The sequence below is a fragment of the Ammospiza caudacuta genome, chromosome 2 (assembly GCF_027887145.1).
Source record: "Ammospiza caudacuta isolate bAmmCau1 chromosome 2, bAmmCau1.pri, whole genome shotgun sequence".
Taxonomy (NCBI): Eukaryota; Metazoa; Chordata; class Aves; order Passeriformes; family Passerellidae; genus Ammospiza; species Ammospiza caudacuta.
In genome coordinates this window covers 100,233,966-100,260,312 of record NC_080594.1, presented here as the reverse complement: position 1 = coordinate 100,260,312, position 26,347 = coordinate 100,233,966, and the positions used below count along the sequence as shown (strand labels likewise).

Sequence of the window (26,347 nt, the reverse complement as noted above, 5' to 3'; positions counted from 1 at the left end):
AAAATTTGAACCTAAATCTGCAGGTATCTTACTTTCAGTTGAACACTGAGCTTGTTTAATTTGCATTATTTAAATCCTATGTTTGAAAGAGAAATTATTTGATCTAGAATTACATCTGCATAATGTAGTTGTAATTTAATTGCTTAGACTGGCTTTAGTAACTACTTTTGCTTTTAATGGAAAGTTGCTATTGACTATACACATCTTCAGCAGGTTTTTATAAACAACGAGAACTTCAAAAGTGAGGGAAGTATATGGCTAAGTGGCAGTCTGAATAGAAAGTGGGATTACAGCATACTTCTGCTGGGATTTGGGTGTAAGGTCTCTAATTTATTTATAACAAAGTTAAATCATCTTCTAGTTGAGCAGTTAAATACTGAGGACATCTCTTTTTGGAGTAGTCTTATGCTTCAGCCAATTGACAGAAGATAAGCTGCTGTACCCATCCCTCCCAGAGCTTTCAAAGAGCAGTGGAGCTTATTATAAATGAGTGACTCATACACAGGGTGGAACAAATGCACCATTGGCAGCCCACAGAGATAATAACACTGACCTCCGGGCATTTTACAAGGGAGCTCTCTCGTGTAGGTCGACTTCCCACTGCTTTAAACCCAACCTAAATAGACTATTCACAGGCAGCTGGATTGACAGATTAGAGATTTATATGCACAAGTGTGGGCATTAGCAGCATGGGCTCTGCACATCGGGACATGAGACGTAGTTGAAATATCTGACCACGAACAGCGGAGGGACATTTTTCTGTAAAGAAGTAGGTTTCTAAACTTTCTTCAGACTTGTGAAATATGGGTGGTAGGGCAGTCATAAAAGCCCAAGCTTGCAGAGTCTTTTTATGCAGGACTTCCAATAATGGGAAATTGTTTGGAAATAAGGGTTATGATAGGGCTGCCACTTCACAGGGAACATTGGAATAGGTGAAAAGAAGACATGATTTTAGGTTCTAAGTCAAAATATGCTCTATTTGCTTTCTCCTCTTCAATACATATATATATATATACAAAGGGAATAAGCAGAAATAATTTTGTAAAATTATGAAGTTTAACATTTGTCAAATTATACCAGTTTTAGGAGGAGCTTGTGGTACTGAGTTTAAGCTTGAGAATACAAACGTGATAATTTGTACTAACTCAGACTTTTATACAAGGTATAAGTGTGTCAAATGTCCTCATCTGTGTTAATGTTAATGAAATACAATTTGGCAGTAGAACTCATCCACCCAATGTGTACTAGAAATTTAATCTGTGTCTTTCTGCGGAAGGAGATGTGTTCTATTGCCTGATCTTAACAAAAGGTTATATTGAAAGGAATGATTTCAAAGCAGATGACAAATTACTGAAAAGACATTTTTATTGTACAATAGCGTGCTCCCACAAAGGAAAACAAGGAGTGAGTGGGACACAACACTGCTCCCCTTCCAACATTCTCTAGCACTAATTTAAGGAAAAACACATTAAGAGACAACCTTCAGGGGATTTATTCTTTTCATTTCTTTAAAGGAATCTTAAAGGTTCTTTTTTTTTTTTTGCTTGGGCCCTTCAGTAGAGAACATTAGCGCATGTAGTTGGATCTCCCAAAAAATGTTGTTTTTTAAAATTATTATTCTTGTTATATTCTATGTGCAGAATATGTGGCAAATACATTAATGATGCTTGATTTATAGAGACAGAAATTATAAAAACTTGTCAGAAATCTGTTTGAAAGAAAATTGTGAAACAAATGAGAATTTCAGTCCAAGTGCAGATAAACCAGCCTGGCTCCCTTAGTCAGCCTTTATGTGGAATATCAGAATTTTCAGATATCCCTAGATCTAATAATGTAAAGAAAACATATCATAATGTGATATGTTTTTAAGATGTTAATTATCTAAATCTGTTCTGATACCATAGTTCCTGACTTTTCCTGAAAGCAGTGAAACTTTCCCTGCTTTTTTCACAAGTTTCTATGCTCTGAACTTGTTCATTTAATGCCTGAGATTTGTAATGCAGTATGCAAATTGTCAATGCTGTGTGTATGTGTCTAGATATTTATTTGAAAACAAGTAATTTTTATTCTCACTGAGGCAAGAGAATTGACATTGGCAGTGACATTCAGTTACCTGGCCCAGGAGGCTTTTGTTGAGACCTGAATCCAGAGGCCTTTGTCTGGTCACACATCCCAGCAAACAAATCCAGTGCAGCAATTTCCTGGGTCTTTCCTTACTTTGTATCCAGGCAAAATTTTGGTGAAACTCAAGAAACTGCAGTCATGCAAAGTCTTCCTCCAGCAATTTCAGCATTGAAGATTTTGCACGTGGGCTTCAAACTTGCAATTTTTCTATTTGGCAGTTGCAGGCTACAGCTGGGATAACACATACATATTCATTCTTTGTGACGGGTTTGTGGTGGATGTTTTTACCAAATATCAGTTTTATACAGAATTCATATTTCAAATCTGGTTATTTTGTCCCGTATCTGAGCTTGGAGCAAATAACAAAGTTGAAATGGGTGTCTGTGAGTGATAAAATATTTTCCCTTGTATTTCTGCTGTGTTATCTATATGAACAAGCATCTGATTGAGTAGGAATACACAATTCTCAAAGATGCTAATCTGTCCTGCTTTCTAATTTCCACTTGCTTAAATTCTAATTTTAAAGGGCTATATGTTTGGAGAATCTTTTGATTCTTCAGCTGTGTGGATTAGTCTTAACCCTTGTCATGACTTTGCTAGCATTTACAAGCATGTGCCTTTGATCATTTGAGTTGCTGTGAAAAGGAAGAAAAGAAGTACAAACATTTGGCATTTTCTGCTTGCAGATGTCCTACTTATCATCTCAACTCGTCTTGCAGCTTCCATTCTCTAGTGTCGCTTCCCTGAAAAAATTTAACTGCCTTTCCCTGAGTCCAGTATTTCATTCAGAGAAGTAGAGGCATCCTTTTCTCCCCAGAAGGGAATAATTTTTGTTTGAAAACTGTGATTTTTAGTTGGTTCTAAGTGCAGATTTATTTTTTTCTCCCTGTATCTGTTCTTATTTTTGCTGCTTCACAGACTGTTGCTTTTATACTAGGGGGGACGATAGCCTGTGGCACACTGAGAAAATTGTTTGGGACTTTTGCCTCTCTTTGAGCTTCTGAAATGAGTAAAACAAACTGCTCATCTTAGTAAATACATTAGTTCCTGTGAAGTTTTTGTCTGCTTGTTTCTTTAACATTACACAATATTTTCAAACTCTGGTTTTTTTTTTTTTTTTGCTTGCAACCCAGTTGGCGAGTCATCCTGATTTTCATTTTTGTTTTAGAGTATATGTTTTTATAAAGCATGGCCAGTGAATGTAATAAGGCTTCCAAAATAATGACAGCCATTGGGATATTATGAGAGAAAACTTTTTTTGAAAGCGACTGTACAGTGGGAGGCTGCAGTGAAAAACTAGAAATCTGTTAAATTTGTAATCATCCATCAGATTTCTCCACTGGGGCCCCAATTTAGAAATACTTGTACATGCTTTATCTACTGTGTTTTTCAGGTAAAAATCCAGTCCCCAAGGAAGTCAGTGTAATTTTATCTGACAGTGTCAGTATGGTAACAGCACTGAAGTTCATTGGACTTGCAGCACCATCTTTGCAGAGAGTTTAATTCTGGAGCTAAACACTGGTGGCTCTACTTGGAGTAGTTCTTACTACTTCAGGACTTGTGTTTCTTTGGTGATGCAGAAATACTACAGAGAATTACAGCCTGAGCTCCTAGAAACTGTAGAGTGCTATTTGCAATAATGTCCGGATAAAATGTCTATGCATGTATAAACTCTATCTTACTGAAGAATTACGTCTGTCTAAAACACTAGGATGACACCAAAGTTGTTGTTGCTATTTATACAATAGATTAAATATCTGTTAGTAACTGATATATCTAGTTAGTCAGAATTACAGTAAAAAAATTACTAAATGCCTAATGTTTCGTTATCTTTTTGTCCAGTATCTAATTCATGTCTAAAATTGCATCCTCAAGTATTGGCTGTTGCAGTTGTACCCACACTGAAACATTCCCACATCATGGCCTTGGGCAACCCTTAAAACACAGCAGTTTGGTGGCTTTTTATGACAGTATCATTTAATTTATCTCTGCTGTTACTTTTGTTCTGGTGCTTCTGTTCTATGGTGAAACAGACACCCTGTGAAGGCTGAGCATATCTGTAATTGTAGTTACTTTTTATGTATTGTGCTGTAGTCTTTTGTTGAATAATTTTTATTTGCATGGCAAACAAAGGAATTGTTTCTTATGGAGCTTTTGTGTATGTAGGATTCTAATATAATCAAAGAATGACCCTTCTCTGTAGCATAAAAGCATATAAAATAGCAACAGTCTTTTCTTTCTGTTTGGAACAACTAGTGGACTTTGAGCAGAGGGATTTGGACTAGATCCTCTCCAGAGATTATTTCCAGCTTTAACTGTTCCATGAAGTTGCTATAGATATCATCTTGAAGTACTATACAAATTAGAAAACAGACCCTGTGATTGTTTATAATATGTGCTTATTTGGACAACACATTTCTTACCAGCCAAATTAAGGGATTTAAGAAGAAAAATTGAAAAGAGGAGATAAGAAATGTGAAACACAAAAGGATGAGTAGGCAGATACTCTCTTCATTATCCAACATAAAAATGTCTGTTTCCTTTGAAATGCAGATTTTGTTTAAGAGAGAAAAATAAGAGAAGCTGCATTTAATTCATATTCAGGTTGATGTGAATATTTTAAAGGAATGGATAAAACACCTTGGAGGAGGGGGATGTGCTAATTTTAGGTTTGCACAGGCTGTTTTTTGAGCTGCAAGAAAGTATCATTTAATTCTTTGCAGCCTACATCAGTAAGGAATATTGCAGGTAGGACTGATAGTTATTTCGTCACTTTATGATTGCAGGTGACTTTATTCATAAGGGGACACTAATGCATTTTTGGAATTCATAGTTGTAAGAGGAATACAGAAAAAAATATTAATTACTCTAAACTGAGTTATGATATGACCATATTGTTACAATTACAGAGAGTTATCCAGTGTTAATTTGCACACTAGCTACCTTGTTGAATTATGTCCTTTTTTTTTTGATTTGCATTCACACTTACTTGTGAGAGGCTGCCTTAAGTCCTTGGATGAGAAGTAAATCAATCACTTTTTCTCCTCTCCTTTGAAACTTGTAATTTACCTTCAACCTGTTCTCTTACCATTTTTGTAGTTCAGTTGGCTGGGCTGTCTCACAGTGAGCATTCACTTAGCAATTGCTCAGAGGTCAGGTTAGTGCAGTGCTAACCAGGTAAATTCTCCTTCTAGTACAATCCATACCTTTCCTTCAAGCTGCACTGCAGATTCTGGTTTGTGCACTGTGCTTTCTAGGGTTCTTACAGTACCACAGGAAGAGGTGGTTGTCCCCCAGCTGGTTATCATTTCTTTCCACCCTGCACTATCCCCATGATTACTGCTTCTTTACTTTGCTGCTGCAATGAGCACATCCTAACCAGTTTCAGTCAAAAGAATTTAATCTGGACAAATTTACAGTTTTTGATAAGCAGCTTAATTTTGATTGGAAGAAGTCAAAAGACTTACCTGCTTGAGGAAATCTCAGGGTACAGTATACTGTTCTGCAGAGAGCACAACAGAAGACAGAGGTGGGATATGGGGGTCACCAGAGCAAAATCTGAATGTAGTACTTCAGCCTTGGGATGTCTGTGCTGTCACCCAGGGACAGAAGATTATTTTAAATGATAAGTTGCTTATAGGGAACTTATAGGTACTTACAGGGAACTGTAACTCAGGTAGGAGTAAGTTTCTTTTGATTTACCTGCAGTTGAGAAATGCACATTCTTATTGCTGATAAACTTTAAGTTGTCTTGGCAAGTTCTGTGCTCTCTGTATTCCCTGGATCTGTAAAATGGTACAATATACACCTCCCATTCTTGTAGAATGAAATATTTCAGTGAGCTCAGGAAGCTTATACTGTCTAGTGTCTTTGTTAGGAGTCTGCACCAGCTCAAGTCTGGTATGAATTTATGTAAATCAGCAATGAGAGACAGGAAAGAAAGAAATATGAGTACACAACACATTAACAGAATAGTATCCAAGGGCAGCTCTGGTGGAAGGAAGGCTTAAGTTCTTGTCAAATGTTACTCCTAGTTTTATATTGCTTTTATTGCTTTGGGGTTTTTTTTTTCCAAGTAATAATAAGTCAGGAAAGTTATTTTTAGGCTACTCATGCAGGCAGGTAGGTTGCTGGTCACTAGTATCTTGGATATTTATTACCACTGAATTTTATAATAATTTTTCATGGCAGCTGGTCTAGTACAAGGAAGAAAGAAAGAGTAGCAAATAACACAGCAATTCAAAAGACTCATTATACTCTCTACCAAGAAAATTATCAACCTTTTTCACAGTTTCTTCTAATTATATCAGTGTTTACATTTTATTGTGCTAAGTAGGTGAAGGATTACACTATGGTATAAATGACTTTCCCAAAGTGGAAGCTTTAGTGGCATGTTTATGGACTATTCCATGTGTTATAATGTAACATATGTTCCTTTTTGGCTAGATTTGCATTTTGGATTAATTCTGGCTTTTTCCCCTTCTTTTGGACAATAACTGACACCATGATAAACTGGTAGGAGTGAAAAAAATCTGCTATAGTTTTTCTATTTCCAGCACTACACCTAGATAGATAAAGAGCTTGATTCTTCTTACATATCAACTGTTCTAATAGATTGTTTCAAATTAATGTCTTCTTAATAATATTTGATAAGTTAATTTCAATTTAAAATATGTACCTGTCTGTTGTGAACATTGACTGTGTTGATTGTAGTTAACTCCTACATGGCTAAAATTAGACAGTGAACTTCTTGCACTTTATGGGTGTAATGTCTTTGGATAACAGTTGGCATAATGGAATAAGAAAATGACTGGTGGATTGGTGGCCTACATAGTATTTTTCCTGCTTTCACCTCTGTCTAAGTCCTTGCCATCTTGACTGAAGCTGTCACATTCTGCTTTGTAAATCATCTCAGTCTTTTTAGTGATGGTGGTTGAAGTTGATGATGGAGTTGTGAAATGTTATGAAAGGATCGTGTTTATTTCCTATATTGTGATCCAGAATGTAAAAGATACAATAATAAGGTTCATGAGAAATCAAATTATTTTCCTCTCTTCCCTGTGAAACTAAAACTTCTGCTCTATTTTATGGTGCTCTCCTGTGTTTTCTTAGCTTCAGTAAAAAACTGGCTTTCATGTTCATATTTAAATCAGCTGTAAGAGACTGAAGAGCTACAGAGTGAGTCTAAGACAAATCTAATTTAGAGTTCAGATTGAATAATTTAATACTGAAGCATCCTGTATGTCAGTTGAGTGGTGGAAACAATCATAGCAAACTTTTTTAAATATGCAAGGTGGGGGATGATTTGGGTAAGCCCATAATGATCATTCTTCTAATTTTCATTAAAAGCAAAGCAGGTCTGGCCTGGCTGGATATTATTTAAGCTGTCAATTGTTCTAATGTGTCTTACAATTGCAATGAGGAAAGAATTGACATCAGAAACCATCTGTAGCAGCTCTTTTGCTTTTGGAGTTAGCATAGAAGGGTGGTTACATAATGAAATAACCTACAAAGTTGTCTGCCAAGTCTTTGATCTGTGGATCTTGCTTTTTCCTAGATGGCATGTCTCCTAAAATTATGACAATATGCAAAACACATTGTATGACTCAGAAAATAAGAAGTGAAGTTAATATATTGTTGTTTCAGTTTCAGAGTATTTATACTAAAATTGACTTAAAAATTTCTTTACATGATTTTCCATGTTTTTTTCAATCAACAGACAGAATTAATGCGGCAGCAGTTTGCCTGCCTAACAAAAATATGCAATAAGACAAATTCAAAATAAAAATACAGATGAAACTTATGTGCCTTGTGATGCACAAAAGGCGCTGTAGCTGTGACAAAGTGACACCTTCAAGCTTTTAGGGAGAAATTCTTGCTGTGTCCTAAATCCCAGACTGGGACATTGCATTAATTTATTCTCAGGGCTGAGATAATACTTGAATCTGTTTCCATGTGATCGGGAAATTATTTGAAGCAATTTTACCCTTCAGAGGAAAATCTTTCATCTGGGAAAGGCACAGAACAGCAGAATCTTCTGGAGTGTTGTTCCCCACGTGCAGGCAGCTCTCTTCCCTGAGAATCCAGAGTCTCCCTGCAGACACACACGGGCAGGTCTTTATCCAGGCACAATTTCCTTCTTGCAGGAAGCTTCTGTTGCTGTCAGATTCCCTGCATCCCTAAAATCTTGTTAGCAAGCACTGATTCCAACCAGGCGGATACGGCTGGAGCAGCTGATGGGTGTGCAGGAGTGTTGGGTGAGGGCATCAAGCCGGCGGGGCAGGCTTGAGGGGAAAGAGGGAGGGAGAGAGGACTTAAGGTGAGGGCCAGACTGGTGGTGGGCATCTCTTCTGTGACGGTAACTTGATGGGTCTGTTGGTTCACTCTTCTTCTTCTGGAGTGCAAATCAAGAGAAGTCATCTATTGCCCAAATAAATAATAAACTGACTTCATAGGCGAAATCGCATTTTAAATTCTTTGAGAGCTATTTCAGGAGCTTCTTCAGCACTTTTGTAGAAGTATGGTGCAGTGCAGAAGTACTAATATCACATATTGCTCCCATCATATCATCTCTACATATTTTAGACTTTCAAAAACAACCAAACATGGGAAAATATAAACTGTTGGGTATGCGCTTTTCTATTTTTTTAAAAGGAAAGTCCTGTTAAGTTTTTAAAAATCTCATTGCTTGCTATGTACCATAAATCCTCATGAAAATGTAATTGCATGTAATTTATGCTTATTCAGTACTAGACACAATTATATAATTAATCAGTGTATCAACATAAATTTTTCCTGCCTCTGTTGCTGGAATCAACATATTGCAGAAGCTATACTTATAATCTATATATATGTAAAGACAAACATTTTGAAGAGGAGTCTGGTGTGTTTCAAATTTACATAAGATTATTTTTCTCAACATCTTTTCCTGTTTATTAAACTATAATGATATTACATCATTTGGAGGCAAAGTAAGGAACTGTTGTAAATATAGATTAAGATTTCATCAGATATTATCAATAAACCTAGTCCAAATTGAATGTCTGGGAATAATTCCATCTTTTATCAAATCGTGCAACCATTTTACGGTATTTCACAGAAAAATAACAGGAAATGAGAAAATGTTAACTCATAAGTTAGGTTTTCAACAGGTCTTGGAATTTTTAAGTGCCAAACATGTTTTGTATGCTCAGAATCTATTGACCAAAATCCTTTTTGAATTACAAATTTTTTTCAGCCTGAAACCTGTTGTTAGGGAAATGCAGCCTGTGAATGCTAATTTGGATCTACTTCAGCAATTAAGAACTGTAGTTTGAGCTGGACACATTTTCTGTGAACAGTTCTTTATTATAAATGTGTGAATGCAACACCTAGAAGTTATGCTAATAAAGTTACCATCAGGTTTAACAGACAATATTAGTAATTAAACACAATATTTTTGAAAGTGGTAAAAAGGTCTAAAAACCAGAACAGTTGTAGACTTGTAGAAATTTGGGTATTCTGCATTAAGAAACTTCAGCAGACAAAGTTCACTGTTAAATCCTGTGCAATAATTTAGGTACTTGTTGAAAGGTATAGACAAGAACTATGAGGAAACAAGATAATAAAATCACCACTTTATAGATATTTTTAAAATAAAATACATTTGTATACAATATTTATTGCTTTAAAATTGCTGAAGTTTAGTAAACAAAGTTTTGAATGTTTCATATTTTGACATTATGCTGAAAATGTGCTCCTCTGTGGAAAAAATGATCTACTAATCCTTCCCTCATAAAATGTAAAACTAATTGCAGTGGAAAGAAATGGTAGGACAGAATTGCAACTTTTCTTTAAAGGGGAAACTGTTTCACACCTCGAGTAAACAAGTGCATAAAGAGAGTTGAACAATGTAAAACTTTTACTTTAGAAGCTGCCGATGAAATAATGCAAACTTGGATAGGTATTTGCAGAAAATTAATTCATTAAACAACAGAGATGGTAAATGAGTGGGGAAAAAGACCTTTTGTGATTAATAGTCTCAATTTTCAACTATCTATTATCATGACATGTATGATATGATCAGAAGTTATCTTTCAAGACTCAATTAAAGCAATTATAGCTGTATTGAAAGCCTGCTGAAGTAAATGCAGATATCATTGATGTCAGTTGGCTTTGATTCTAAACCTTATTGGCTACTTGTGTTTAAAAAAAATTATTTTTATGATAGAGTTTTCAGAATGCAATTCCTTGTCCTTCCTCTGATTGATTTTCATTTGGCCAGTGATATATCTTTATTTCTTCCATTTTAAGCTTTTCAGTGTTTGATAAAGATCTGTTAATTTATATTTTTTGCTCTCTACCAAAATATCAGTTTTAAGAAAGATGAGATATTTTTCTCTGTCCTTCAGACTGGAGTTTTCATGTTGCTGAGAAGCACTTGAGAAACTTTTGAGCTTTTTTTAAAGAGAATTTCTGAAAACAGTTGCATATGCCTAAAACTCTTGTGAAGACACAGAGCAGAGTGTGTAGTTGGCATGGAGGGTGAGATATTGTAGAGTGGTAAAAGGCAAGGACAGTTCACAGCTCAGCTGAAATTTGGAAATTCTTGCTGCAGACCATGGAGGCCAGAACTGAAACCTCCAAGTCCCATATTCCCATATCCCTCCAAATTCTCCACGTCCCATCACTTCTTGCTTTCAGAGGGGACATGTGACATTAGAATAAATAGCTTGACTTTGCTTCTTAATACAGGTGTCAGTTTGAAAATAAAGTAATACAGGTGTCAGTTTGAAGATAAAGTAAGAAGTTGAGATATATGCAATATATATTACTGCAAACACTATTGTCCAGCCTTAAAGTGTATAAGCTTTTTGCCTGAATTAGTAGCAAATTAAACAGTATAAAAATGATTTAATGAATAAATTTTAATTTCTGTGTGAAAATTTGTTTGTTAGACCAGTCATAAGCAGCATGGTGACGTTAGTGTCTTCTTTGTGAGTACATTTTCTAACTCTCAGATTGCCCAAATTTACGTGTCTGTATTTGAGAACTTGAGCAAAAATAGGGCAAATAATGCTTTATTATTTTAAAATACAATACTCCTTTCTTTCAGGATTATTTTTCAGGATTATTATTATTATTCAGCAGTTCACATCTTCTAAATGCAGGAGAAAAAAGCATTAGTGTTTCCTTTTTTATTCACTTAATGGTCACTTTAAAATACCTTTTTTTTTTTTTTTTTTGTTTAGTAAAAAGATGAGGAAAAAAGAAAATTTCCAAGACAATTAATTTTGAGGTGGGCTGTCCATAAGGCTCTTTTCTGTATCAGTACAAGACCTGTAGTGGGCTTTACCTTCCAGTGCCTTGCTTCTTGTAGAGCCATTCCAACCAAGCACAAATCAAGTGACATGAAAACAGAACAACAGTGTTGTCCAACTCATTAAAGTCAGTGTGGGAATAGAGATGGTGTCTTTACAAAGCAAACAGCAAAGGTTAAGTGAGAGGCATACAAAAGTTTTAGTCAAGCTTTTAAAGCTACATTTCTTCTTATTTTTTAAAAGGAAATCTTGCTGTAAGGTAGTTGTCATTTAGAAAAAAGGCACTAAAATGCTGTGATGGAGGAAATAGCTTTTGGACACTCATGTAGGAAATGTAATGATTGATTGTCCTTCTTGGGAATGACTGGAGCAGTTTGGGTTATTAATACGGTACATAACAAACTTCAGAGTATTTTTTTTCTTCTGAGATATTACATGGAAGTTTGCAGAGTAAATGAAGTTTAGTTCTACTATTACAGTGGGAAAGGGCAAAATGTGCCAAAAGTATCCATGAAGGAAATAAAATAAAGCTCTTAAAAGAAAGCCTTAGATTATAGTATTTGCAGTGCAAGTCAGTTACTGGAGAACAGTTAGTGCTAATAAATTAACTTAAAATGCATTACAGATGAGGCTGGTATGTTTTTTCTCTTCAACTTCTTGGATTGGATTTGTGCCTGAAGAGATATGGTGACATTTTTCCAGAACTGAGTTATAGAGGTTTTTGGCTAGAAGTATTCTACTTTAAAGACTACTTTGAATGGCCTTAACACCATCCCTTTGCCATACAGGTCCAGGAGAGGAGACAAATACAGAATTTTATCAGAAGCTGGTTTGGCAGTATAGAGCTTTTCAATACTTCTCCATCAAAATACTTACAGGGATGTAATTACAGTGGTATAAAAGGGCTTTTACTGGCACAGACTGTTTCAACATAACTGTAATAGGCTCTGCCTTTAAGAGCACATTTTATGGTATTTGTCTAGATTAGAATGACTTTGTATGTATCATGTGTCGTAGTAACCAAAATAAAGCCTGAGATACTCTCAAGAAGTTTAGATTTGCTAACACAGATGAAGTCCATGCCTGCCTACAGTGATGCTCCCTTCCTGGAAAAGCACTTATGCTGGAAACATCTTGATGTATTTGTTCATCTTTGTTGGTCATCATCATGCAGTAGTTACACTGAGCAAGAAAATGCATTAAAGGAGTGAGAAAGAAGTACATCTACTGTAATGAACCCAATTTAGAATAATAGAATCTTTAAGCTACTTCTAAATGTCTGAAGGAAAATTATATTCATAGAAGGAAACTAAAAAAGACATTATTTGAAGTGTCTTAAAAATTCAGGTATAGATTAGTCTAAGAGGTTAAAATTAAAAAGAGATGGATGTGTTTGGACAATGAGCTGTGACAGCTGTTACTGCTCTTGCCTTTTGTAAGAATATGACTAGAAAGATTGTTTATGTAAGTGGTTTGGCCTAAATGTTGTTTTGGAATTTGTGCCAAATACATAAATTATTCTTAAGATACTTTGAGCCAAAATCTGTCTCCTTGATTGCCTAGACAGCTTCTACTAATTTTAATGAAGATTGCATGTTTTAATTGAAGCACAAAATTAGGTCTCTGATACTGAGATTGTTTCTATATGAATGTGTAAGCAATTTTAGGATACTTGAAGAGCACATTTGTCAGATGCATGTAGACTTTTATAGCGTTCCATTAGGCAATTGTAAAATGCAGAACAGAGGGATTATATTTCTTCAGTCAGGCATTATTCAGATGTTTTTAGTTGTCAAATCCTGAAATATTCTTCATTCTCATGTATCTAAAACCTCTAGTCAAAACTTTTTGAGCTGTTCCCTAAAAGGGTTGTTTTTTCCTGATTTGGTTTGTAACAATTGGCATTAACAATACAGACTGTATATCTATTTTATGTTACAAGTAATTCTATAAATATTTTCAGTGTACTAGTAGTTTTGTCTCTAGGCCATGACAATTTTTCATGGTAGTAGGAAACTTTTATCTAACTTTTACTGAGATTGGTGAAAATAGAGAATTAGTTTTTATTATACATTATCAATTGATGCATTTATTCATACAAATATAGGATGGTTACCCTAAGGTGCTTATATATTAACCTCCAGCAATTTGCCCAAAGAAGTAATGTGGAAAAAATAAAAAGACAAAGATAATTTGCTTGAATAAGCAAAAACTAGTGTCTTGTTGGTTCCATATATAGGCCTAAACATATTTGAAATATTTGAAAATATTACAGCAATATTAAATTATATAAATTAAAATTCGGTTGAGGGAATAAGTATGAGAAAAATTATGTAGCATGTAAAATCACGTGACTGGTGGTGAAACAGATTATATTTTATGTCTTGGACAGAAGTCTCTTCTTGAGAAGTTTTCTTTCTATCTACTTTTCTGAGTCTTTTTGTATTTAAGAAACAGAATATAGCTACGGGATTATAAATGTCTGCCTGAAATAGTTGTTACAGTATTCTGTTTTCAGGAATATTCTGAAGTATTACAGTTGCTGGGTAAGAAGTGGTTACTCAACACTATAATTGCACCGTGCCAATCAAATTAACAGTACTTTGATCACTGATAGGATTTGAGATTCAGACACCTGAATCTTGAATTCTCTACAGCTATTATGTGATGGAGATATCCAGACTGTTGTCAACAAGGATCAAATTAGTAACCTCCAGAGAGATAATTATCCTGCCCTGTAGGAAACACCAGGGTGTCACCCACTGGGTGGTTTTTCACTTGCCATTGACTGCATTGGTGAGATCCCCCTCAGCCAGTGACAAGTTCAGTCCCTGCCTCATCTGTCTCATGCAGCTCAGATATCTGAGACTGAATCCTGCAGAGGGGACATATGGTTATTTACAAATGAACTCCTGGTTCCATTGGAGCCTCTTTAGAGTTCTGGAGGCCTCCATGTGGGGCTGGCAGGTTGAGATACCTAAGAAAAAGTCTGGCTTTCAGGAATAGCAGCTGCAAGCTACCCATTATTTTGGGTATAGATATCTGTGAATGGGCAATGGTCCTTGGTACTTTCTTTCCTGATGTTTGGTTTCAAAAGAAGATTTTAATTAATAAAAGAAAATCCCTAGAAGATTTCATTAAAAGAGCTATAGAGAAAATAATACTATTAGAAAATAAAAAACATGCTAATATCCTGAGTGAAAAGCTGCAGTATTTGTTTACACATTAATTTACCCTCGAGGATGTACTGCAGTCCTTACAGATGACTTCACACAGAAAGGTTTGTATGACTGTGTTTTCAGCTCCCCTTTTCTGTTTCCCTCATCAATTGTGCCATTGTTTTCTTTCTTCCAATTGCAGGGAGTCTTCCAACCTGCCATCTTATCACTCCTGCCCAACCTAACCCTGTTTTTTATTGAGATGTGTGGTAAAAAAAAAATCATCCAGTTAGAGCTGCTGCAACTCCAGAGTTCTCAAGTAAAGATTTTTCAGGATTGTCAAATTTTGCAGTTGACAATGACAGTAAGTACAGGCCAGCTCACAGCTGCATGCTTGCTATACCACACTGAGCATTCTGGTACTCTTATCTAGACATGCCTTAGTGTGAGATTTAGGATGCCTCTGAGCTATCAGAGGGAGTCAGTTCCTGAGATTGGTGGGCACCTGCAATCTGTGCTGATTTAATCTGGAATTATGACTTCTGGTTCAGACCCTTTGGCTGTAGTTCATTAACTAGTGTGCCTTTCCTTGCATATATTTGCATAAAAAGGCAAGCTATCCATTTCATCTGCCAGCATAGTGCTATGCAATGTGCTGCTTTCAAGACAGTTGTTCTCTGGGGCTTAATGCCAATTCACTTCCATAATCTTACTCTCTGATTCCTCTGAGAACTTGCTCAAGAGCCCTGTTAAGATGAATGCCAGAAAACCAGGTGAAGCATTACATATCCCAAAGGCCAATGAACATTTTTTTACTGTGCTACAGCATCACCTTTATCACAATTATATTCCATTTCCAACAATCATAGAATCAGTTAGGTTGGAAAGATCATCAAGTTCAAGTGTTAAAGATCATTTCATCATCTTTACATCTGCACACTGTGATAGCTCACCTTAGGATGTCTAGAAGTGTATTACTCTCTTTGCATTTATGTATTGCAGTTCATGACAGGAAAGATCAGTGTGTTTGAATAACATTTGAAATCAGTGGATAATTAATTAAAATACATAGCTGTCAAGTTAAAGCTAAAAGAACCCCCATACCTATTGAGTCACAATTCTAGAGTGCTTTTAGGAATGATGTGTGATACATATCAGCTAAATTTCAAATTTGAGAAGAATTTTGTTTGCCCAGTTATCAATCTAAGTTTATACAGTGATGAAATGTAGTGATGCCTGTTTGAGCTGCAGAGGTGAACTATAAAATTCATGTGCACTGAAAGCAGAGTGTACTGCTGAGGAGTACAGACAGTCTGTGACAGTCTGTGACAGTCTGTGACAGTCTGTGACAGTCTGGACAGCCAAATTGTCTTCCCATCTGCCTTGGAAGTACAAATGGAAGTGGAAATGCCCAGTAGTCTGTCCCAGACTATTGACAGGGAAAATGTATCCAGCTCGATTCTTCCAGCAGAAGGCTGAAGTTTGATATAACAGTTTATGTTCTATGACAGTTTAATCAGAACTATTTATTTATTAACTCAGCTGCCAGTTTGTCCTGCTTACCTCTCAGCACCATAATGTTAACCTTCATTACTCAGCCTCGGAGGGAAAATCAGATATTAGCTGGCTTTTAGACTGTGGTTTTATGGCTGGCTTAAGCTGTTTTAAGTTCAGACTCTCAGTTAAAGAGGTGTTTACAGACTCCTCTCTTTCTTTTTAGCCCAAGTCCCCAACCCAGACATCTGATTTTTATGAGACTACAAAGTGAGTTGAATGGGGAAGTTTGCTTACCTAAAAACTGGTCATTTTTTCATCTAGAATGCCTCTTTTAGCACATTTACATCAAAAGGAGTAGGTTAGTAGGAGCTAGTCTCAGTTCAGGACTGCCCATGTTTTGATAGCATTATGGATTTAGATTTGTTTATGCTCATCACATAACCATAACCTAAAAAACCTGTAACAATTAGAAATAAAGAAATTTTGTATGGATCTGTAGTCCCCCTTGCTCATGTGTGTCAGGCATTGAAAAATAATAGGAGAGAAGGCATTTTTTAATAACTTGAAAGAATTTGAAACAAAACAGCTATTTTAGATTTAATTTTTCCCCCTCAGCTAATATGTGAAACTATCTAACCTTTAAAATATTTCCAAGCAGTGTTTATTTTATGAATTACCATGTAAAATACAAGAATTTTAGTAATTTCAATGTTTCATTAGATTGTGTTAAGATACATTAAGAGATTATTGTGAAAGGATTCACATTGTCGTTTCACAAAAGATTCAATGAATACAATAGAGTTTCTAAAGATGGGACAGAAAAACATTCAGTGTATAGAGGGAATATATCTGAAAAAAGCCAAGATAAATGTAGAAAACTTGTCAGAATTTCCTCTACCTTTTTGCCTTTTTCTTCTTGTTGTACTTGGGATCAATTGAATTATAGCTTCTACTTTTATAGAATTAGGCAGTATTTCTATTACATAAATAAAATGCAATTCTAAAAGTACCTGTAGGAGCACCATATTTGTTTGTTATTGCTGTTCATCTTCACTGGTTTACTCTGACATTTAAAAATATCCAAATTTATTGTCCTTAGATTTTTTTTCCTTCCTCTTAGATCATCAGTCTACTTTAGGTCAATAGATTTTAATCTACAACAAGCATAACTTCTGAGCACAATGAAAACTTTCTTGAGTTACTATTATTAGAATGATTGGTCTGTCAATGAGGTGGACAAGAGATATATTTAAGACTCTTTAGGCCAGGCAGTAGAACGCATGCTTCAGAGTAGGGGATTAATTTTTTTTTTCCTAGACAACCTCCTATTTAATGTTTCTGTTGCTTTTGCTCCCCCTTTTGCCATAATTGCGTGGAGAGGCGCGCACAGATGCCCGCTGCCAGCGTGTGATGCTGGAGCTGGCGGTCAGAGCAGCCCCACAAAGGAAGGCTTTTCAGGTCCCCCAGTGAAACAACCACTGCATTTTATTGTGCCGTGAAATTGGAAGTGAAAAGCCCCATGGCTCTTGCTGCTTAGTAATGCGGAATATGTCGCTTCTGATGGTGGTGGTACTGCTGGGAGGGAAATGGAAGGCCAGGGGAGAGAAACAAAGTAACGATTTAGACAAAGAGGGCCTCCCTTTTTTTTTTGTCCTCTCTGATTGTTCGGTGGTCTATAAAACCATAGAACTGTGGTGGATACAAGCAAAAAAGAACATTTAGTTGCGGCTCCCTCATTCAGAAATGTATGTGTGAATTTGCAGGGTGATGTATAAGGCAAGTCATCTGTTATCAGAAGAGTTCACTAGTTTAACTCATTTATAAAATGGCAACAAAAAAATTGACTTTTCTTGGAGAGAACAGCGCTGCTCTGACAGACACTTTAAGTTGCACAGCAAGATGGTGTTTATAACAAGACTGTGTGTGGCTTTCTGAAGCTGCCTTGTAACAGATTGGAAGGGGAAAGTGCCAGCTTGAAGAGGCTTTCCCTTGTCTGTTTAAAATTAAAAGAATGATGTTTTCTCAATGGAAATTCTTTACATATATAAAATGTCAAAATATTTATGTTCACTTTTACTTTATAAGTATTATGAAATCACTAAAGCAAATGGTCAACTATTAGAAAATGAAAAGGCAGTTTATGAGAGAGACGTTTTAGTACATAAGATGGGCTTATTTTTATAGAATCATAGAGTCATTTATGTTGGAATAGACCTTTAAGGTCATCAAGTGCAACTATAAAGTTATCTGTGAGCTGAGCACTATCACTGCTGCTGGAAACAACTGGTGAAAATCCTTCCACAATTCTAATGTCTGGAATGAAAAAGCTGTCACATTTTGCAGTCTTGTGTTGTTTGTAGCAGTAAATCTTACTGTTATTTTTATTCTATCTGCATGGGAGGGTGGCAGGGAACAGTGACCTAGAAACAGTAGGGACGTACAGGTGGAAATTTTCTTGTTGCGTTGCTTACTGTGTAAGTTCCAGATGCAATCTTGGAGAAGCTTTAAAAGCATAAAGGAAAAGGTTGACTGATCTATGACAGATTGGTGGAACAGATGCAAACATGGCAAATCAGTTTACTGGTAAACTGCACAGCAGGGCTGCAGCCTGAAGAAAGTTTGGACAGAGAAGCAAAACTGCTAATATTGTTTAATTGAGGGAGCTCATTTCATTGTTCATTAATACAGTAGCTACACTGCCAAAGAAGTCTGTATGTAAGCAACAGCACAGAAAGAAGCAGGAAGGCACTAAGCAATTAAAGCTATTACCACTATCAGAAGGAGACTGTTACAGAGAGCTTCTTAATGTTTTTAAAGTATCACTCTTAGTTGGATTTAAAATAATTTATGCTCATTGCTGCAGTATGTATTTTGTGTGTGCACTTGTGCTCCAGGCTTGACTTGCTGCTTCATAGCATTTTGCCAATTCTATGCCTTAAATCTTGATGGGTGAAAACTCAGAATGTGGAGATTTAGAATAAGGGCTAGGAAAGGGTTGAAAAAAACCCCAAAGTAGCTGGCTCTTGATGCAGCACATAGAAGCAAGGTAACAGAAGGATAGGGAAATGGTCTTTGAGGCAACACTTGAATAGAGGTAATTAGAAAAACAATTTTAAGTCCATAGTAGGTTGGTAGGTGAATCAAAGATGTGAAAAAAAGAAGGGAGTATAAGAGAGTATTATCTCTGTAGCAAAGAAGTGGTGGTGGAACACCTATGGCACTGAGAAAGAGCCAAAATATTTTGTGTCTATTCTAAGCATTTCAAAAGAACTCCAGGAGGATCAGGAATGCTGCTAGGGCATACCTCTTCATGGTGAAGGGTTGACATTCAAGTCTCTCTTCTAGAGAAGAACTCATTGCTTATACAAGAGGAAACAACTTCAACAGGGGAGAGAAGGCTCCATCAAATACTCTTATGTTTAGGAGATTAATCTTGAATGTAGGAAATTTGAGTTCAATTCCATGTTTCAAAATCAGGCAAAATAAGATCTCAAATTGTTCTTTGGTGACTGTTAAACTTCAGGTTATGAGGCAGAAAAAGAGAAGAAAGTACATATGCTGGTTTCATATGCTGGTACAAAACTTTGTAAACAAATTTTGACAAGAACTGGTCAGGAATGAACAAATGTTTGGGAGCCAACTTTCTGTTGACATTGCTGGCCATGATTTTGACTAGGTAACAAAGAATAGAAACATAGAAATGAGTCTTAGGATTATTCTGTCTTTTCAAACAAACACTTCTGCTGGCAAAATTTGACATGCCAGACAACTGAGCTATACAGATAGATACCAAGCTGTCAGAGTTGAAAATTTTTTTCATTCTAAAAGGATTATGGTTGAAAGTGCTACATTTCAGCTGAAGTGCAATAGTATGACTTCCCCTCTTTCTTTTTCTATTTTTTAATTTATTTTTTTAGTAGTAATTTACTTCTCAAATATTTAATGTCAAAACAGTTCCTTTTTCAACACTTTCAGTGATTCTTGCCTTTAGTATGTGTACAACTTTTATGGCACCTTTTACTTTCTGTTTAATTTTGGGAATTAACAACAAAGGCTACATGGACTTGCAGAATATTTGACCTGAAGTTCTTGGCAATGGTCTTGGTCTTTCTGGTGCCATAATTTTAGGAACAAAGCCTGTAATGCTACTTTGTATATTTAAAGGTCTGACAGACTTAACTGATATACTGTGACTAGCCCTTTCCCTATCTCTGTTCCAGGAAATACTGGTATTGTTCCTAGTTAGATCCTATAGGTCATAAGGCTTCCTTTATTTGCTTAGGGTATTGAAGGTACTCAGTAACTCAAATTGCTGACAGTTAATATTGTGGGACTGGCACCCTGATGCTGTGCACTGAAATGAACTGGGCAATTAAGAAAAATAAATGTTGCAAGCTCATGTTTTTGTTAGATAACCAACTATTGGCTCTTCTGAATATTTCCCTTACTCTAAGTCCTAACTTGATACTGGTAAGTTTGCATAACTGTGGAGAGTGGTAATGCCTGTCTCTGTGTGTGCTTTCAGTCCCTCCACACCCAAGTAAAATAAATACACACCAAATGCAGCTATTTGCTATAGCAGTTTAAAGTATGCTGCTCAACTTTGCACCCAGTTGAATTTCTCAGAAACGCTCCATTCTGCTCTGAAGTAATCATTTGAATGACCAGGCCACTCTCCAAAGTGCTGGTAACAGACAGGAGACAGTTGCAGCTAAAACTGCTGTAGGTTGCTTCACTAGCTGTGTTTCTAAGCCTTGTATGAGGCTGAGTGAGCAGGGCTGTACTCAAGGTTTTGACCACATCTCTGCTAAAGTAGCAAAATAGAGCTTCAATGAAATGTGTCAGTGTATTCTCCTTCTCTTACTTATCTGGATATTATTTTGAACAATTTTTTTTCTATGTCCTTCAGAATTTTGTAATTGGAAAATACATATAGGTATGTTCTGCATGGCTTGGTGAGGTGAAGGTTGTAATGGACTGCTATGAGACACTGACAGTCCCATCTGCAGAAACCCTTTCCTTGAGAGCACACTTCTTGGATGTGAAAACAGAAGTTAAACTTCTTAATGCTGGTTTAGAAATGCAATTTTAAAAAGTATTTCTTATCTAAAGTAAGTGGTACATCTTAAGTTCTGTATTTCACCTGCAGGTTGTATATGTCATCCTCATTAGATAAGAATTATTAAAAATAAATATCAGTAGCATATATAATATGTTTTGTATCTCTCTTATACAGTTTTGTTACTGTTTTCATAAGGGATATAGCAAAATCTGCCAGGAAATACCCTTTTGACTAAGGTCAGGGCTGAATAGCTTATACTCCCTGTTATGTTTTGATGTTAGTGCTCAAGACAAAATGCTGCATTCCTACAACCTAACCCTGGGCACTTTTAATGCCAAGTTGCTTTGCATGAGGTCCCATGAGAATTACCAGGGAAGATTTTTGGTGTGTCCATCTCAGATGAATCCCAACCTGCAGGTGCACCCTTGTGTGGTGTGTTACAATCTGATGTGATGGTGGCCATGTGGCTGCTGTTCCTTGTCCCTGTCAGTCTGTAATTGCAGCTCTAGGACCCTGGAGGTTTGTGCTTCATTGTTTTACCTTACAGTTGTTGAGGATTCAGAATAGTTAAGGTAGCTGTAACTGCACCTCCAACAGAGACACCATTCCCTTCATTTCTGTGCCAGCCATTTTGTTGTTTCCTTGTTATCAGCAGTAGACTTCTAAAATGTACAACACAATCATTGCTAGCCCTAAAGCATAAGATTAGACTGTCTAAATGTTGGTTACAAATGAAGGATTTTTCCTTTTCTTTATATATGGATATAAACACTCATTAATTAGAATAAAGTAGTACTTGCAGATGATAAATTCCACATTAGCAACCTGTTCCTTATCATCTATCCTATCACAATCACATCAGGATGTCATCAATACAGAACAATAAAAAACACATTTCAAGAAATCTAAAACCCCTTAACGATTTAAAACCCAGGACCTGGCTTTCATTCAAAACCAGCTCTACAATTAGCAATACTTTTAGACAGTATCAGCTGGATTCCCAGTGTACATGATAATGTCACAGAAAAACCCCAACTGTAACTAATTTAATTAAGACTTGATCCTTGAATACAAAATCACTCCCTTTCACCAAATCGTGATGCTCACTGACCTACAGGAGGGAAAAGAGGCAGCACAGACAGGGAACCATTCTCTGTCATTTAACCCTTTTGTTTATTCAGCTACAAGGGAAATATATTACTAGTGTAATTCTCATGAGAACCTTTTTAACATAAACAGAGGAGTAACTCCAGGTAGCCACATGAAACTACTATTTTACACAAAAAGATTATGTTTCACAGCTGTTTCCATTAGGCTTTCAAAGTTTTGAAGATATGTAGGCCTCTCCCAGTCTACATTGTGTAACTGTATTTAGGAGTTGGCTGTGGTTTAAACTGAGTAGACAACCAAGCCCCACACAGCCTCTCATCAGTTCCCCCCATGATGGGATGGGGGTAGAGATTCAGAAAAGTGATAAAGCTTGTGGTTTGAGATAAACAGAGTTTTATAGGTAAAGTTGTGCATCTGAACAAAGCAAAACAATTCACTCACTGTTTCCCATGAACAGGCAGGTGTTGAGCCATCTTCAGGAAAGCCAGGCTCTATCACATGTGACAGTGACTTGGGGGGACAGAAGCCATCCCTCTGAATGCCCTGCCCTTCCTTCCTCCCCATCGTTATGTGCTCAGCAGGATGCCCTGTGGCATAGGATAGATATCCCTCGGATTGGTTGGGATCACCTGTCCCTGCTGTGTCCCCTCCCAACTCCTGCACCCCCAGCCCTCCCTGGTGGGATGGGGTGAGAAGCAGAAAAGGCCTTGATGCTGTGTGTAAGTATTTTTAAGCACTGCTCAGCAGCATCAGAAACATCCCTGTGTTATCAGCACTGCTGCCAGCACAAATCCAAAGCATATGCCATTTTAATACTGTGAACAGAATTAACTCTGTCCCAGCTTAAACCAGGACAGAGCTAAAATGTCACAATATCACACCGAGTTCTAGAAAGCTGATGACTAGTGCTCTGATGATTCATTCTGCTAATGAGAGAGGAGAGGGAAAAGAGAGAAGCAAGAGGCTGACCTGGCATAAAATGGATCTCACAAAATGCTCAGAGGCTTCTTGAACAGCATACATCAACCTGCAAGCCAGTATGGCAGCTACTGATTCTGCAGTTGAACCCTTCTCTTGGGGTTCATGGATTTTTTTCAGACTGAGTAACTGATTTTTTAGATCAGCTTTACTGGTAATAGTTTATTTTAAACAAGACAGATGTGTTCAGGGGGTGCCTGACCTGATAGGGTGTATGAGCACCTGAAATTGCTGAAATAGCTCAAGTGCTGCAATGCCTCGTCTTTGGCACTTGGTCTCAAAGAAAGGTGCCCACAAGCTGAGTGCAATACCATGTGTTATACCATGAGTTACTCACATGGAGCAGTGCTCATGAGCAGCCTTTGAATCAGTTGAGCTGCCCAAGAGAGTGGGTATTGGAGAGCACTGGGAATGATCCACTGGGGCAATGAGATTTACCTACCTGCCTGTGCAGGATTCTTCATTCTTGAAATTCTTACTGCATATAGTCCTGTTGACCTTTTGTTGAGCTTTTAATTTTATAACATACAGTCACATCTGTGGTTTTTGGGGAAGAGATTTAAACTGCAGATTAAAAAAAAAAAAAAGGATCTTTAATAAAGTGTGTCTAACTTCAGTTTCAGAACCAAACACTTCTTTCATTTTAATATGCAGAATGCAAGTACTTCATTTTATACTCATCTAAAAGTTTAGGACATGAGTTAACTCAGGAGAGACAAATGTGCAAATAGATTTTTATAAAATGAATTGACAAAAATGTTGTACATTCCTCAAATGGGCATCCAGACTCCTAATATTTTTCACCAAGCTACTGTGGTATTCATTGGTTTGAACTACGTAAATGTCCATTTACTGTTCTTCAGACATCTCACAACCTGATTTTTGAGAAACAGATGCTTTTTAAACATCTTTAAGATGTTTTTAAACATCTTTGAAACATTAAAGATGTGTAAAAAGCCCAAATATCAAAATAGTTATTTCTCTCTTGCTGCCTGTTTCTGTTTTATGTTGTGTTTACTGCCCCTGTGCTGAGATTTCCATATTCAAAATCACTTTTCTCGTGGTTCCATTGGCTGCAATTGTATATTTAAATGTACCCATCACAAAATAATTATCTCTGGGACTGATGAACAGCATAGTCTCCTTTGACTCTGGGTAAATTCCTGACTCTGTTATCTAGGTAGTGTCTGATAGTGAGCAAATGCATTTTTCAGGTACTTGTTCTCATGCATGGCCAGTTATTAGGAGATTGTCCAGTAAAAGCTGTTTTTGTTTCTTTTTTTTTTCTCCCAACCATCTAAGTTCCATATATTTAAGTTCCATAGGACAGCAAAGCACTTATATTGTATATGTATTATAAACATAAACCAATAATTTCTGAACTTGCTGTTGGAAGCAGTGGCAATGGTGAATTACAATGAAAAGGATAATTATAGTCCAGTTGTAATATTTAGATTCTGTTGTTTTTATGACAGATTGCATATGTCTTAGTTTCTACTCTGATGAAGTAAAAAGCCTTTTCAGACAAAAATATTGAGGATAGTCTCTTCTACTCTGACAAATAATTTTTTTTGCTGTATAAAAGTTAAAAATATGTAATTTACAGCCATTTAATTTAAATATATTTTAATAAATATATAGTAATTGAATAAATATGTATTTCAGTACTTAAATAATGTTTTGCAATTCATTAGATTCTGAAAAGTGCTCTGTCGGTGCAGTTCTCTTCCACTCAGATCAAAGGCATCATTTCCTAAGCAAAAGTGTTAGTAGACTTAATTTTGAAAACCCCTTTAGTAACTAATGTAAATGGCATGCATCATATGCTGATCTCCTGGTTGCTTTATTTATAGATTAAAAATTCGAACAGAAAAGAATTCTCTAACATGGCCCTTAAATAAATACACATTTGTTTTAAAGATGAAATAAAAAATTCAACTCAAAATATTTTAAAGCAATCACAACCCATTTTCCTTGAATGAAAGAGTATTTTGCTCCTTGTTTCCGATTTTATGCGGTCTAAATACCAGCAGGTCTGTAGTAATATATTATGCATAGATTTGTATCTGTGAGAGTGTGTGCATGTACACACCCTCCGTCCCCTCAAATTTTGAGGGATGACAAATACTGGGGTGCTCTCTATTAGCAATTTTGGCTTTTGATACAATTACTTAGTAGAAAATAATCACTCTGCAGTAGTCTGGATGAGGAAATAAAGCCTCCAAGTTCCAGATTTAAGCACTGTGTTTGATGAAACAAGCCCTTTAGGAGGATTTGAGTTATCAAGGCCGCTGTGATTGACCCCCATGATCTACTGACCAGTGCCACTGTCCCCTAATGTTCAGTGCTGTGCCCCACATCTCATCCTGCCTCAGCAGGGCAGAGCCCACATGTGGTGCCAGGGCAGGGTGGGTGGTGGCTCCAAGGGACTAGTGGCACCTGCCAAATGGATGGCCGGGATGCTCCCTGTGCCACTGCCCTGCTGCCTGCTGGAGGTCTGCCATCTTCATGCCTCAGCCTAGCTTCTGTGGGCAGGTGGCAATGTCTGCAAGGTATTTTTTATTAGATAAAGTAGAGCCCAAACCAGCTGCTCTCTGCCCAGATTTCTCCTAATTCTGAATCAGATCACCAGGCAGTGGGAGGGATCTCAGCTCATTTTCATTTTAAGTCAAAGACTCAAAGGTGAGACTTGGATCCAAGCTTTCAATGTTTCTACTTCCCACTTTAGGGAAGTAGAATAACCTTCATAACAAGTTAGCCAAGAGGAGAAATGCACAGACCTGTGTTGTCATTATAGTGCAAGAGTTCTATTGCCATTACATTGCAAGGGTTCCATATTGCTAGAGTTTCATACCTCCTTGATGTTTCTCACAGGTAGCTCCTCCAGGCACTGACTCTTCCTTGTCCTCACAGCAGCAACTGACTCAAGCTCCCCTCAGCCAACCAATCCACTCTTTTATAACACTCTTCTTATTATTGGCTACAGCTGTGGCCTGTTAACATCAGGCCTGCTCCTAATCCTTAATAATTGGCTAGCTGCAACTCTTTAGGGGTAAGATTACTTTCTATACTACCTTTATTTACTTATGTTCTATTCCCCTACAAACCTGTGTTTGTGA

At 36.7% G+C, this 26,347-nt stretch overlaps 1 protein-coding gene and 1 long non-coding RNA gene across 2 annotated transcripts in view; one reads left to right on the top strand and one right to left on the bottom strand.

Moving 5' to 3' along the window:
• ANOS1 (anosmin 1) overlaps nucleotides 1-26,347 on the top strand; it is a 132,380-nt gene that overhangs the window by 41,692 nt on the left and 64,341 nt on the right. The window lies entirely within an intron of this gene.
• Nucleotides 16,984-26,139, bottom strand: LOC131572066 (uncharacterized). The gene is made up of 3 exons (XR_009275997.1): nucleotides 26,083-26,139; nucleotides 23,671-23,792; nucleotides 16,984-17,141 (listed from the first exon to the last, which is right to left on the bottom strand). It is a non-coding gene; the product is annotated as an uncharacterized LOC131572066 (long non-coding RNA).